Genomic DNA, 6,494 nt, shown 5'->3' with positions numbered 1-6,494 from the left:
ATTGTTTAAAAAAGGATCGAAAAGTAATCCGGGAAATTATAGGCCAGTAAGTTTGACGTCGGTAGTAGGCAAGTACTAAGGGAGGGAGTACTAAGAGACAGAATCTACAAGCATTTGGATAGACAGGGACTTATTAGGGAGAGTCAACATGGCTTTGTGCGTGGTAGGTCATGTTTGACCAATCTATTGGAGTTTTTCGAGGAGGTTACCAGGAAAATGGATGAAGGGAAGGCAGTAGATATTGTCTACATGGACTTCAGTAAGGCCTTTGACAAGGTCCCGCATGGGAGATTAGTTAGGAAAATTCAGTTGCTAGGTATACATGGAGAAGTGGTAAATTGGATTAGACATTGGCTCAATGGAAGAAGCCAAAGAGTGGTAGTAGAGAATTGCTTCTCTGAGTGGAGGCCTGTGACTAGTGGTGTGCCACAGGGATCAGTGCTGGGTCCATTGTTATTTGTCATCTATATCAATGATCTGGATGATAATGTGGTAAATTGGATCAGCAAGTTTGCTGATGATACAAAGATTGGAGGTATAGTAGACAGTGAGGAAGGTTTTCAGAGCCTGCAGAGGGACTTGGACCAGCTGGAAAAATGGGCTGAAAAATGGCAGATGGAGTTTAATACAGACAAGTGTGAGGTATTGCACGTTGGAAGGACAAACCAAGGTAGAACATACAGGGTTAATGGTAAGGCACTGAGGAGTGCAGTGGAACAGAGGGATCTGGGAATACAGATACAAAATTCCCTAAAAGTGGCGTCACAGGTAGACAGGGTTGTAAAGAGAGCTTTTGGTACATTGGCCTTTATTAATCAAAGTATTGAGTATAAGAGCTGGAATGTTATGATGAGGTTGTATAAGGCATTGGTGAGGCTGAATGGAGTATTGTGTTCAGTTTTGGTCACCAACTGACAGGAAGGATATAAATAAGGTTGAAAGAGTGCAGAGAAGGTTTACAAGGATGTTGCCGGGACTTGAGAAACTCAGTTACAGAGAAAGGTTGAATAGGTTCGGACTTTATTCCCTGGAGCCTAGAAGAATGAGGGGAGATTTGATAGAGGTATATAAAATTATGATGGGTATAGATAGAGTGAATGCAAGCAGGCTTTTTCCACTGAGGCAAGGGGAGAAAAAAACCAGAGGACATGGGTTAAGGGTGAGGGGGGAAAAGTTTAAAGGGAACATTGGGGGGGCTTCTTCACACAGAGTGGTGGGAGTATGGAATGAGCTGCCAGACGAGGTGGTAAATGCGGGTTCTTTTTTAACATTTAAGAATAAATTGGACAGATACATGGATGGGAGGTGTATGGAGGGATATGGTCCATCTGCAGAAAAGTGGGACTATGCAGAAAATGGTTCGGCACAGCCAAGAAGGGCCAAAAGGCTTGTTTCTGTGCTGTAGTTTCTATGGTTCCATGGTTCTAATAATAATCCTTCTAGTAAAGCGTGTACACTTCCTTGCACAATATTCCATCTGCCATTTCTTTGCTCATTCCACCAATCTGTCCTAAGTCCTTCTGCAGACACCCTGCTTTCTCAACATGCCTGCACCTCCATATATCTTCTTAACATCTGCAATCTTGGCCATATAACCATATTACAATTACAGCACGGAAACAGACCATCTCAGCCCTTCTAGTCTGTTCCGAACTCTGACTCTCACCTAGTCCCACCGACCAGCACTCAGCCCATAACCCTCCATTCCTTTCCTGTCCATATATCTATCCAATTTAACTTTAAATGACAACATCGAACTTGCCTCAACCGCTTCTGCTGGAAGTTCGTTCCACACAGCTACCACTCTCTGAGTAAAGAAGTTCCCCCTCATGTTAACCCTAAACTTTTGCCCTTTAACTCTCAACTCATGTCCTCTTGTTTGAATCTCCCCCACTCTCAATGGAAAAAGCCTATCCACGTCAACTCTATCTACCCTCATAATTTTAAATACCTCTATCAAGTCACCCCTCAACCTTCTACACTACAAAGAATAAAGACCTAACTTGTTCAACCTTTGTCTCTAACTTAGGAGATGAAACCCAGGCAACATTTTGGTAAACCTCCTCTGTACTCTCTCAATTTTATTGACTTCTTTCCTATAATTCGGTGACCAAAACTGTACACAATACTCCAAATTTGGCCTCTCCAATACCTTATACAATTTCAACATTACATCCTAACTCCTATACTTAATGCTCTGATTAATAAAGGCCAGCATACCAGAGGCTTTCTTCACCACCCTATCCACATGAGATTTCACCTTCCACCATAAAGCCATCAATTCTGACTTCCAAATGATTGACAAATAATGTGAAGAGAAATGGTGCGTAAACCTTTCTCTTTCCTACTCGCACGCTTCCCCCATCAGTTCTATGTATCCTGACCACCTGCCCCTCACCCCCGCTCCAACCCTCTCCCCTTCCCTTTCTTCCCATTCACGCTCCTCCCCTCCTCCCTTTCTGCTCCCACTTCATCTCTTTTCCTCCTCCTTCCAACCCCTCTTTGTCACATACTCTCCACCCATCCATTCCTCCTCCTCTCCCCGATTTCTCTTTCCCCCTCCCTCTCACCCCCATCTTTCTCTCGATGTTTCATTGCCCCTTTCTCTCGCCTACGACTTTCTCACCCTCTCATCTCTCCCTGTCCCCTCTCCATCAACCCTTCCTCTCTGCACTCCCCTTCCATTCTCTCTTGCCTGTCCACTCTACTCCAACCTCATACCTCTCCTTTCTTCCTCCCTCCCCACTACCTTCTCTTTCCCCCTCCATCAATACTCCCATTACACCCTCTCTTCCCCCTCCTCACACTTCTCTCTCTGCTCCCCCTCGGCCTCCCCTCTCTCAATCTCCCTCCTTGCTCTTCATTCTTTCCTCTCACTTCCTTTCCTCTCCTCTCTCACTCCACACTGCACTTTCTCTTCCCTTCCTCTCCCCTTACCACTGCTTTCTCCCCCCATTCCTTTCACCCTCTCCCTCTCATTTCACTTAACATCCTACAACTTCTCCACCACCTAACCTTCCCCTTCTCTTTTGCCCTTCTGTCTGTCCTCTGTCCCTTACGGTTGCCCCCCCCCCATCCCCCTCCCTGCAGGGCAGAAACAGTGAGTAGCTGAGGGTGTGGAAGAGATAGAACCACAGGAAAGTAAAGAGAGATCTGGAGAAAAGAGGGAAGAAAATGGAGAGGGGAGAGTTGGGTGAGTATAGTAGGAAGAGAAAGAGGGGAGGGGGTGATAGAGGGTAACAAAAGGAGTGAAATTGAGATAGAAGCAAAAGGTTTGAAGTGAGTGGGGACAGAGGTTAAGAAGGTGGAAGGAGGGCAAAGAGATAGAGAAGGGGAGAAAGTTGGGAGAGAAACAAAGTGGAGGGAGAGGAGGAAAGGGAGACAGGATGTGATAGAGAGGAGCATGAGAGGAGTATGAGGAGAGAAGAAAAAGGTGAGAGGGGGCTGGGAGAGGAAGGGTGAAAATAGAGGGATAGGGAAGAGAAGGAGGTGGTGTGTGAGAAGACAGGATGGCAGGAGAGAAAGTCTACTGGAAGTTGAAGGAGTTGAGAGATGGGGAGATGCAGGGGAGGGGCTAAATGGAGAGAAAATGCTGGGCTGTCAAGAGAAGAGAGCGTGAGAGGTGGGAGAGAAAGAGGAAGTGGGGACATGCTGAGTTTCTGTTAGTCTCTAGGCACAGATAAGATCATCTGACTAATGCTGAATGTGAAATGCAAACAGCGATGTTATCCGATGGTTTCTTGTTCTCCGACACTAGACAGGGTATAGAGAGTTAAATCATATGTGGTATTCATGTGAGGAGAGGGGTGGGGGGTGTGTGGCAGAAGGAGAGGGTATAGAGAGGGGTGAAAGAGTGGAGAGAGAGAGGAGATCGATTGAGAGTGGAGGGAGAGTCGGAGACAGACTGGGGAAAGAGGGAAGAGAGAGAAAGTGAGGAGGGGCAATTGTGTGCAGAGAGGGAGGGGTGGGATAGAGTGGCTAGAAAGTGGATGGTGACGGAGAGAATGTGGGCTGAGTGCAGAGGAAAGAGTCTGAGATTGGGGAAAAGGGAGAGGTGGGGGGAGCTAGAGAAAGTATTGTGTTGGGGGTGAAAAGATGGAGAGCAAGAGGGTGTTGAGTGGGGAGGAGGTAGAGATGGGTGAAGGAGAGAGCTGAGAGAGTGGGGAGAGGAAGCGTTTGGGGAATGTGAGGGGGGCCAGAGAAGGAGTAAAGACTGCAAGATGGTGAGGGGATGAAGAAAATTTTGTGACTGAGGGACCAGGTAGGAGAGGGAGAGTGCAGTTCACACCGAACCTTCCCTCCTAAACTACTTGCATATTAGCCCTCCCAGCCTTGCGGTTCTCCGTGTACTTCCTCTTCCACAATGACTAGTTTCATAGCCCTCTCCTTCCTCTTCAGTCCTTCCCATTTCTGCTTGAGAACATTTTACTTTCTTAATACCAGCTTGACTTCAGCCCAGCAACCTTCTCCCTTCAACATGGGGACCTTTAGCTGGAGCATTGGCCAGGAACTTCGCTCCACTGGGTCTGTGTTAACCATAATGTTGAATTCAACTAAATCCCTTCTGCCTGCATTGACTTGCTTCTGTCTGTTCCCTGTACATTCATGTGTGAATCTAGGAGTCTCTTAAAAGCCTGTTGTATCAGCCCCCACCACCATGCCCGGCAGCGCATTCCAGGCACCTACCACTCCGTGCTTTTTTAAAAAAAAAGAAAAAATAATCATGTCCCCACACATCTTGTTTAAACATTAACCGCATTTCCCTTCACCCCCCCCCCCCCAATCCACCTTAAACCTCTGCCCACCATATTTTAACATTTCCATCCTGGGTGACAGCATACTTGTACTCGGGTCTCCCCTCCGCATCCACTACTCTAGAGTCAACAACTCAAATCTGTCCAACCTCTTCCTTATAGTACATGCCTTCTAATCCTGGCAGCACTCTGGCAAACTCCTTGTGCCTCCTTCCTATAATAGGGTGACCAGAAATGCACACAGTACTCCCAAGTGCAGCCTAATCAATATTTTATCCAGCTACAATATTACTCTCAACTCGTATTCAGCACCCTGATCAATGAAGAAAAGCACACTGTGCACCTTCTTTACCAATCTATCTACTTGTGTGGCCACTTTCAGGAACCAATGATGCTATATATCAAAGCTCTTTTCATTTGTTGTACATATTCCCCTTAGATTTGACCTCCCAAAGTGCAACACCTCACACTTGCCTAGATTAAACTCCATTTGACATTTTTCTGCCCCATTTCCAAAAACATCAATCTTCCTCACTCTTCAACCAATGTTTATTCCAAAAAGTAGAAAAATGCCAACTCACTTGAGATCACTGATGACCCAATGCTCCCCTCTTTAAACTCCGAGACAGGTTGATGAAAGTTGCATGGCATTAACTTTGTGTTATAGCAGACACTTAAAACTGTGGTTACTTGTAAGGACAGATATTATCTGCCAACTTTGCAACAGCTCTACAATAACAAGGCCAGGTTCTCAATATTTTTGGATGCCACCCATCTCTCTCCTCTCTCGTCTCTTTCACTCTCTCTCCCTCTCTCTACTTCACTATCTGCAACTCTCTTCCTACTTGCCTCTTTCTCCTCTCCCTCCTCGCTTCCCATCTCGTAATCTCTTCCCTCTTTTACTGCATTTCTCCTCCCTCTCCCTGTTGTTTCTCTTTCTTCCCTTTGTCTTTTTATGACTTTTTGCCCTACTGTGCTTTTTCCTCTTCTGCTTCTGTCTCTCACTATCTCTAATTCTCTCTCCGCCTTTCACACTCCTCTCCACCTTCATCACTTTCACTATCTCTTTTCCTGCCTCTCCCCTCCAAATCTCCATTCCAAATCTCTCTTGATCTGTGCTTCTCTTTTCCATCTCTCTACCTTTTTTACCTCTTCTTCCCATCTCTCTCTCCCCATTCTATCGCTATTTATAACCTCCCCCACCTCCCCCTCTCCCTTCCACCTCCCCCCACGAATAGATTGGGGCACATTCAGGAGGAGTGTTGAGGACAAGACAAATCAAACTCACCTTCAGAATGGTTTAGAACAGCAAGCGAGGTCTCGGGCAGAGATGTCTGTCACCTAGATATCTGTGTTTTTATCTAAAACACTGCTGACTTCCTTCCTCCAAAATTTAACCCTGCAACAGCCGAGACCCAGCCTTTGTCAATGGTCCAGCACTCTGAGTGGGAGTGGTTTTGAGGCAAACCATGTAACACCTATAGAAAGAAAAAAAATCACTCCCCTCCCAACTACACAAAGAAAAGGTCAAGAAGGGAGGGATGGATGGGATATTCGGGAGGGAGTTCTATGTATGTTAGTACTGAGTTACAGAAATAAGGAGGTTAAGGAGATGGGGAAGGGTGTAGGGGTTGCTGGGGAATTAGAGATGGACAGGGCTGAGGGTGAGGGAGAAGATATTACAGAGGTGGGAGGAGTTCATGTAGAAGGGGAGGGAGTCACAGATGGGGAGGTGTGGGG

The sequence above is a fragment of the Mobula hypostoma genome, chromosome 25, assembly GCF_963921235.1.
Source record: "Mobula hypostoma chromosome 25, sMobHyp1.1, whole genome shotgun sequence".
NCBI lineage: Eukaryota > Metazoa > Chordata > Chondrichthyes > Myliobatiformes > Myliobatidae > Mobula > Mobula hypostoma.
Note: the sequence above shows the minus strand (reverse complement) of the source record.